Here is a 9914-nt window from a genome sequence, read left to right as displayed (position 1 = left end):
AATGTTTAGTCACTAAGTATTGAATTTTCTCAATCATGTCAAAGTCAGTCATTTTGTGGCAAGTATTCATATATGTATGTTTCAAAATTTAGTTTTCTAACTTGAAAGTGACAACCCACATTTGCTAATGTTGAGTGAGAAGACACAACTCATTGGTATTTTACTACTTTTTACTTTGAAAACGACTATTTGTTAACAATCCTTCTCTATGGTAATCTCAATGACTTCATACTAAAAATATGAAATTACAGCATTAATACTTTACCTTTTATATATGCACAATTATATATGATTACATTCATTTGTGTATGTGCGTGTGTGTGTGTACGTGAACTGACTTGTGCCAATTTGTTTCTTCAGCAATTACCAGGTTTTTTGGTAAACATCTGTAGAGCCTGATGATTATAGGTAGTAGGAACCTACGTGATTCCACTCTCACAACCCTACCACCAAGAAAATATTATAATGAAAGTTTTATACTAGGTTTTTCCAAACTTATAAATATTTATTGACAAGAAGGCACAAAAATAACTATAGAACCTGTTCTTAAAAGCTCAGAGAAGCACCACACTCTATCCTCTGGTGTTCCAACAAGTCTATCGTGTGAAAGGTTCATTAATGGTAGATACAACAATATTTTCATAGCATAATGAGCTTCTTCTAGGTGACTCAGGCAGCAGAGTCCCACATAAAACGGGAAGACAAAAGAATAAAGAGACCACTAGACTGACAGCACTGACTTGAATCTATTAGGCTTCTGAATTTGATGAAATTTTATATCATGTCTATGCAGAAGTGGGGTACATTAGTTCTAGCAACTATATCGCTTGAATATCCCTACTTTCAAGATTTAAAATTAAATTTCACGAATCAAATCCTCAGTTTCCATTATTTTTAAGTGCTCACATAACCACTTCTGAAATGTGGATTTCTGATTACGGTATGTCAAATGCTTATGTTTTCGTCTTAGGTCTAGAGCAGTGGTTTTTCAGCAATGGGCACATAACCCTTTGAGGATGCATTTGGAAATGTGTCACAGGATACATTTGGACGTCATAATGACCTGGGAGAACTCTTGACGTTTTGTGTGGGGGGAAAAAATGAGTAGAATATATAAAATTATGGTTTTATCTAGTTTTTGAAAATCCAAAAATGTTATCTGTTTATATATTGACTCTACCACATTCTTTCTATTCACTCCTTCTGAGACTCCGATTATACAGACACCAGGCTTTCTAAGTCTATCCTTCCCATCTCTTAGTGTCTCTCTTTTTTTTTTTTGTCTCCTTAACTTGCTACTTCATTGTAGGAAGTTTATTCTATTTATCTTCATGTATATTATTTTTCTCTTAATCAGTGTTTAATCTACTGTTTAACTGTTTGAATGAGTTTGTTTAAATTTACATTCATTATTTTTAGTAGTTTCATTTGCTTTTATCTTTCTGATTTCATTTATATATAAAAATTTCTTTTTGAATTTTCCATCTTTGTGATTTTATCCTTTGTATTCTTAAACGCTTTATAAAGAGCTGTTTCATATCCCTTAACTGACAATTCTAATATTTTTAGTCTTTGGTAGTCTAAATCAGTTTTTTACTATTTATGTTAACTCTTAGTCATGGGTGCTTGCCTTTTTGTGTACCCCTGACCTTCAGTTGTTCCTTCGTATTTTGTTTTTAGCCTTATTCGTTTGTAATTGTGGAAGTTCTAAAGCCTAAATGGGAAATTTGGATAGTATTCCTGCCTACAGGATTTGCTTTGACTTCTTTTAAAAGGTAGTCAGGCAGGACCGGCCTGGTGGCGTAGCGGTTAAGTGTGCACATTCTGCTATGACAGCCCAGGGTTTGCAGGTTCAGATCCTGGGTGCCCACCGATGCACCACTTGTCAAGCCATGCTGTGGTGGCGTCCCATATAAAATAGAGGAAGATGGGTGTGGATGTTAGCCCAGGGCCAGTCTTCCTCAGCAAAAAGAGGAGGATTGGCAACGGATGTTAGCTCAGGGCTAATCTTCCTTACACACACAAAAAACACACAGTAATCAGGGGCAGGGAGGTGGTGGCACTGATCTAGGACCACATCAGCTCCTTTATATAGCCTGAGTTTCGTGGTGGGAGCTTCCTTACTTCCTTGTTGCTCAAGGCTCAGTAGTGCCAATAACAACTCTTTTCAGGCTGACTTCTCTTTTATAGATTATTCAATGTGTGGGTCTTGGCTAATCATTTTTATTGGAGAACAGCCCATGCAATGTTTATCAAAACTAGTTGAAATGATCAATCTCACAAAAAGAATATCATATATGTGGTTCTACACTGTCAGAAACTCTTAGTGCCTTTAGCCAGCCCTGATGCTGCTAGCAGAAGCTGGAATTTAAGTTCTCCATTTTCACGATCCCCCATTCCGCAATTCCTCCTTTTTCTACGTACCCAAAAGTCTCAAATTTTCTTGCTACAGTCTTAAGAATTCTGTTGGATTAATAGGTATTATTACACTACCTCATAAATTATGGTTTGGAAAAAAGTATACTAGCTTATTTGAAATTGAGAAAAATAGTGAAGGCAAGAGCTCTTCAAGTTTCTTTTCAATGGATTTTTTGATGAAAAACATTAATTATAAAGGAACTTTGGGCTGTAGTACATGCACATACATTATAAAGAAATACTATGTGAATCCACACAGATGGTCTCTCTGAGAACTCTCAAACTAGAAACTAAGTTTTTTGTTTATGTTTTTGTTTTTCTGAAGAAGATCAGCCCTGAGCTAACATCCATGCCAATCCTCCTCTTTTTGCTGAGGAAGGCTGGCCCTGGACTAACATCGGTGCCCATCTTCCTCTTCGAAACTATGTTTATATACATAATCTTCAGGACGACTTGTATCTTGATTTGGTTACTAATATATGTTACATTTGCAGCGTGTTTCTCACTCGACAAGATCTGTGGGGATAATAAATGTATCCAACGGTTCACAGATTTCATGGTGAGCATGGACTATCTATTTTTCCCATCCCATACTCTACTATATATTATGTTACCTATTTAAATACTTTGATTAAGATGTACAGCATAAATGATTTCATTTTCATATTTCTACTACTATATCAATTTTTTCAGCAGTGGGTGGCCCAGGTTCTTCTTCCTATCTTATCCTAGTCTGGAAGCTCCGCTGAAACCTGTCCACCATGGGTGACCCTGCTGGTATTTGAAATACCGGTGGCATCATAGCAACATGCAGCCACCACCACAGTATGACAACCAACAAACGGGTGATGTGTTTCCCTGACTGGAAAATGAACCCAGGCCAAGGCAGTCAGAGTGCCAAATCTTAACCACTAGACCACTAGGATTGGCTACTATATCAATATGTCTCTTTAGATATTGTTTTCACACAAAGAAACCTTCTAAGTGATATTTTAAGACTAAAGCGGACAAAGGCAGCAATTCAACATAAGTTTTCCACAAATTCACTTTAACTTCATTAGCAGGAATGGCAATGGAAAATGAAAATGAGGTGGAATATTTGTTCCAAAACCTGGTGGCAATGATAAAACAACAAAATTGATCAGAATATTCGTATTTATAGACTTTAAAGACTCTTCATTCACCTTTGTCTACTGGTGAACAGAATACATCATGGTGGAATCGTAGCAACCAATATGGTACTATTTTAATTAGGGATATACCTGCATACTAAAACCATTCCATGATAAATTAGCACATCTGCTATGCCCATTACAACTGATGTTTTCACTTATACATCATAACCTGAAGTAAATGCAGAAAAAGTCTCATCATACCACAGACTATGCACTTACAGCAAAAGTACATGGGATAGAGTTAGGGACCATTCTATGTTAGAGTTTGCTTGAAAAATATTTTCATACTTTACCTCATATAACACACATAGCAACCTATAATTAGTGTTAAGTTTTTATTATAATACTTACTATTTTACCACTAACATATTTTTCCATAAAATAAAGAGGTCAAAAAATTATGGATAAGATGTCCAAGAATGTCATTAAAATAAATGGACTGTAATTCTGAATAGTGCATGGTGAATCAAAAGTGGTTTGTAATTATTTCTCCTTCCCTTTTTTGTTTGTTAGTGGATTTATTGAGGAATAATGGAAAAATGAATTTTTCATTTTTTCACTGCATTTCTTGGCTCAAGAAATGTAAACATGTACATAGTAATAAATCAAATAGTGAAGGAGGGATTTCTTCCCTGTTGCGTCCCTACCTGCTATTCCACTCCTTTGTTATATCCTCAGAAAATTATTGCTGTGTTTTTGCTATTATGGTGGTTGTCATGAGAACTATATACCTTGTCCAGGCATGATTTTTATACAGACTCTGCCCTATTTTGACTCCCTAATTTCATAAGAGAATGTCAAATATATCTTCAGTTTGATCAATTGCCTGATATAGCTCTACATTTAAAGGCACTATAAATAGTTTCACATTATCTTGAACATTTTACCAGTTGGTACCATACAAAAGCTCAGCTAAGAGAAACAAAATTTGTGAAAGATTTTCTAAAGACTATCAGTTCATGTCTTTTTATCAGTAATCTAATATTGAACTCGTGCTTAACCCAAACTATCATGAGTATGATATATGAACAATGTGTATAGGTGTCCAGTAGAACTTCTTTCGCTGGACTACATTTTAGTGAGATGTCATCAACCGTATTGAGAACTATTACAAAAACTTGTAGAGCAAATCACATGGCTGTGGGTCCTAAAATGATACTTTTAAGTATAATCATTACGTTTCGTAATATCCTCTTCCTAATGACCACAGGAGAAATTATTTGTATCAGAAAATTTTATGCTTCTCAAAAATTTGGTTTGGTTTCATCTTGTTTAACAGAGGCTGTTGTAACTGAATGTCTTTCCCACCTAGCTTCCATTACTATGAAGGTTGAAGTAAAATTTATACATTTCAAATCTAGCAAATATGGACACTCATAGTTTCAGTTCATCACAAATCTCAGTTATGTCTTCACTTATCCTGTCTATATTTGCAAGTTTTTAAATTTCTATTTTAAAAAGATATTTTGTCTAGCATTACTTCACATTACAATCTGAAAAACACATGTTCAAAAATAATTGCAGTACTATAGGGAGTGTGGTAACTATTAAAATCTAAAATAAAGGTATGTAATAAATATAGCAGTGGAAAAGAAAGAAAACAATAGTTCCAGTTATTTTAGTGAAAGTCCAGGGAGGATTTAAAGAGGAGAATCTTGACAAATGAATAGGTTTCATCAGGCTGAAGAGGGAGGCGGCATATTTCTATCAAGACTACCTTTCTGCTAAGGGCACAAGGAATGATGATGGGAAGCACTAGTAAGAAAGCATTTATCTTTTTAACAGGGCAGAAACAACTGCATAAATGGGAGAATAAGTCCCAGTGCAGCATGAATGGAAAAGGAGTCCACCTCTGTCTGAAGAATGATGTCTAGCTTAGTTACCTCTCTCTCTTAGCTCACTGTTCTTGGTTGAGCAAAAGCTGAATGGTAGGCCATTGAATCAGCCTAGCTTGACATGTGGAAACAGCTGTGTGGGATCCTAAATTCCACTATCTGAAACGTAACAAATAGTCATATCTAGCTAGAATTGTTGAAACTTCCTATCTCTTGATAGAAATGTGAAATCACTCAAATGAATTAAAGTTGGATTAAGTACTACTTTTTTGATTTATTGCTAAAGTCTTCTTTATTTTGTCTTCAACTTCTACCAATTGTAAACAAATACTAAAGTAAAGAAACAGACAAAAAAACCATGAAAAGATGGCCATTTCTTTATTAGCTCCTCTTGTTTTGTTGTTTCCATGTGTTATGAAAGAATATCCATTGTTAGTCAAGAAAAAACCTCAACCACTCAATTTCAGAAAGTTTTTGAATACAAAAGTGATGAATTCATGAACATCGGGTAATTTTTCCTTTGTAAGATGAAAATGTCTTTAAAGACAAGGCTGGCCTATTGTGCAGGTACAGAGATATAGAGCCACTTGAAGAATGGGTCATCTGTCATGCGTCAGCCAGTATACACATTGACACAAACATTAAATCATGTAATTCTCACTATGATCCCAAGAATGAGAAATTAGTAATTCTGGTTTATAGGAGAGGAAATGGATACAGAGAAGAGAAGTGACTTGCTTGCATCACATAGCTGGTGGGTGGTTGGACAGTGATTTGAACCTGGCCTCCCTCATCAGCTTCTTCATTTTCCAAAGAAGTTACCTGGAGCCCAGGATCTTAAAATACACTCCCCTAGTGAGTGACAAAGTCAAGTTCAATGCTTTCATCAGATGACTTGCTGCCATGGAAAAGTTAAGAGCAGATTTGAATGCAGGATCCCTAGGTTTGGTGTCTCTGTTACTGTAACTATCTGGAAAACATAAACTGACTTTAGCTATCTTAAGCAGGAAAACAAAGACTTTGTTAGAATTAAAAATGACTTGCAAATAACTGGTAGACCATTTTGCAGTTGATCTTAAGAAGTTAATTGATGTTAAAGAAAACCTATTAAAAGTAATTGAAAGAAAATATGTTTAGGTCTAAGCTGATTAGTGTTGTGTTTCTAATTTAGCTTACTTTCATTTCTTTCCAGAATATCTGATTGTTGATCAGTTGTACTTTATGTGCTTGTTTTTCTTTTTTCTCTTCAGTTTTCCTTTACACATTTCTCGAATGTGTATGTATTGAGAGGCAGAGAAATTGTGACATAAAAAAGAGGATAAAATCTTAAATTTCTCTTATCAAGTTTAAATTTAGTATCATACCAATATAATTTTATGTATTCCGAACTGGCTAAGGAAATCGTTGTTTCCCCTCCAGTTCCTGATGACCTGTCTGAAAATGTTCATATTTTCTTAACATGGAAAATGTTTTACAAAAAAATACATTTTATTTTCCATATCTATTTTTTCTCCGAAAAAAATTAGCATACAATATTTAGAATTTCCAAAAAAGTAGGAATAAGCATATCAAAAAGATAAACCAAACACTTGGATCCAGCACCTAGGTTAGAATACAGCTTTACCAATAGTCAAAACCAGCCTTGGGCATGTCTCTTCTTTCACATATAGTCCTCTTTTTCTTCTCCAGATGAAACTTCTGTCCTGAATTTGATGGTTATTAGTCATTTGCATCAATATATACTTTTATGCTGTGTGTGTCTCAGGGCAATCTATAAAACTTGTTGTCCAAATTTGTTCTACTATTTTCCCATCACAATGTCTAAGAGTACCTATGCACCACACCCTCATCCAGACCTGATATTAACAGATTCCTTTGTCAAAATGAGTGTTCTAAAACAGGACCTAGTTATGATTTTAACTCTCACTATTTAATAGTGGGCTCCTGCAACTTTTCATATGTTTGTTAGCCATAGATGTTTCTCTTTGTCTCAATTGTCTATTCATATTTCTGACATTATCTAATGTAGATTTTAAAACTATTTTTATAGAAATCTTTTTAAAAAATATATTTGTAATACCAACCATTGTTATTAAATATACTATAGACCCTTATTCTAGACTATGACTTGTCTTTTCATTTCTTCATGGTCATTTTAGATGAACAGAAATTTTTTTGTTGCTGTTTGTTGATTTGCTATGTAGATTCTTTTTTTTTGCTTTAAATTTTAATAAAATTAAATATGTCAATCAGTTCTGTTATATCTTGTGTCGTTTTGCATCTGGTTTACAAATTTCTTCTATGCCCAAAGGTAATTATTATTTTCTCAAATATTTTCTTCTAAAAAGTCTTAAAGTATTGCTTTTCATATTTGAGGCTTTGATGAACACAAAATTGATTTGTATGATAGTGTGAGATAGTATGAAGAGAAGACCAAATATAACTTTTTTTCCATGTGAATGTCCAATTTTCCCAGGATCATTTGTTGAGGAGAGTATCATTTCTAGAGTAATTGCACCAGCTCTGTCATACATCAAATTCCTTTTTATGTGTAGGTCTGCTTCAGGGCCTTTGATTCTGTTCCATTGATGGGATTCTTCTCACATACACATTAATTTTCCTGTCAAGTGATTTCTATTCATAAATTTATCTTTTCTAATTTTATCCATTTGTAATTTTTATTCTCTTTTATAAATATTTCATATAAGTTTTGTATGATGGTTTACATAGTAATCTCCATTTTTATTTTATGACTCTGTTTTCTCTGACTGTTAGATTTTGCATTTTAATTTTTACTCACACTTTATGAGATCATTGACTTTTTGATTGCTATTTTTATGGTGACAAATCCAGACTGTTCATGAAGATTTAGATTATCCGTGTTCCCCATCAATAGCTGGCAACCTAATATCAATTCCAATATTTAAATTAATTTAATTAAATATTAAATTGAATTTCTTTCCTATTGAAAATAATTAGCATACTCCAAAGACTACATTTTTGCTTATTTTCAATATTTTAGAAGATTGGAAATTAATGACAATTAGACAGGCTGTAAAGTTTAGACATTTACAATAAATTAAACAACATCATTGCAGCAAAAGGGAATCTGAGATAAAGTGTTAATTATCTCCAGAGATAGAATAGCATTTTTATGATAACCATTTGCATCTAAATAAAATAATTCAATCTTGTACCTCAACCATCTTCTGAATTAAAGAGAAAACTATCACTTAAAAATTATGATGGCACTACTAGTAATCCTGATAATCATCCTATCCCCTGAGATATCTCTAGAAACACTGAAAAATAAAAGAACTTCCTTCAGATATATTTCTCTGATGCCACTGAAGCTGATTATATAAGAAAAAATAAGTTTGTAAACTTTCAGTACTTTTCTTCCTATATTATCAATAAGGGAAATACATAAAGGGGAAATATGTGAGATCATACAACTCTTTCTTTTACATCTGTGACAATAATTAATTAAATAGGGAATACTTGTAGCTAGAGCTGGGATGAGTACCATCTTTTTAGATAATCTTATCAAATTCCTCCCACGGGAAATTTCTGCCTGCCTCAGTAACTGAGTGCAGTAGGATATTGATCAGTGGAAAGCGGCTGCAACAAAAATCAAGAAAATCTGGGGCCAAAACTCTGTTCTTCTCCAAGCTAGCAGGCAAACTTGATTTAATAGTTTAAAATTTTTGACTCTTAGTATCCTCTATGGTATAATGAAGACTTATAAATGAATGATATAATTGTTATAAATGTCAAAATATATCTAATATTAACAACAAATATTTAAAATATAAAAAATGTCTACAGTTTAATAAATAATAAATTATATAAATAAAATGCAAATCATGGTAATTAACAACATCCATAAATAGTAGTACCTAATCATTATGTGCTTGAAATAGGAATAATAATGGCCAAGGGTAAGTATGTTTGCTTCAATATTATCTCTCAAAACGCACTGTGAAAAACATGAGAAAACATTTTCAAAGAAGCAAGGAAATTATTTTAGCTGTAGATAGTAAAACATTAAGAATACTCACAGATGAAGATAAGGCATCATGCTGAGAGCCAACCCACACTTTCTCCAACCTCAAACTCAGTATGGTTTTCATTGAAAGGGGTCACTGTCTTGAAAGGCATATCTAACAATTCTTGATTAAAGCCAAAACATTAAGTCCATGGATTAGTCACATGGTGCTGGAGGAAGACCAGGGGATATGCCTATAAACCCAGTTCAATACTAAAAGAATGAGAGAGAAGTTGGAGAATCCATGCATCCAAATCTCAGATTGGACCATGGCCAAGGGGGCATGCTTGAGTGACAGATAATATCACTAAAGAATATTATTGAGACATTTAAGAAAATTTGAATATGTATTGAGAATTATATAACAACATTGTATCAAAGTTGTTTTCTGATTTTGATGATTGTTATGCAGTTTTGTTAGAGAAGGTTCTTGTTCTT

This window comes from Diceros bicornis, chromosome 10, assembly GCF_020826845.1.
Source record: "Diceros bicornis minor isolate mBicDic1 chromosome 10, mDicBic1.mat.cur, whole genome shotgun sequence".
Taxonomy (NCBI): domain Eukaryota; kingdom Metazoa; phylum Chordata; class Mammalia; order Perissodactyla; family Rhinocerotidae; genus Diceros; species Diceros bicornis.
The sequence above is the reverse complement of the archived record's forward strand: the minus strand, read 5'-3'. Positions refer to the sequence as shown.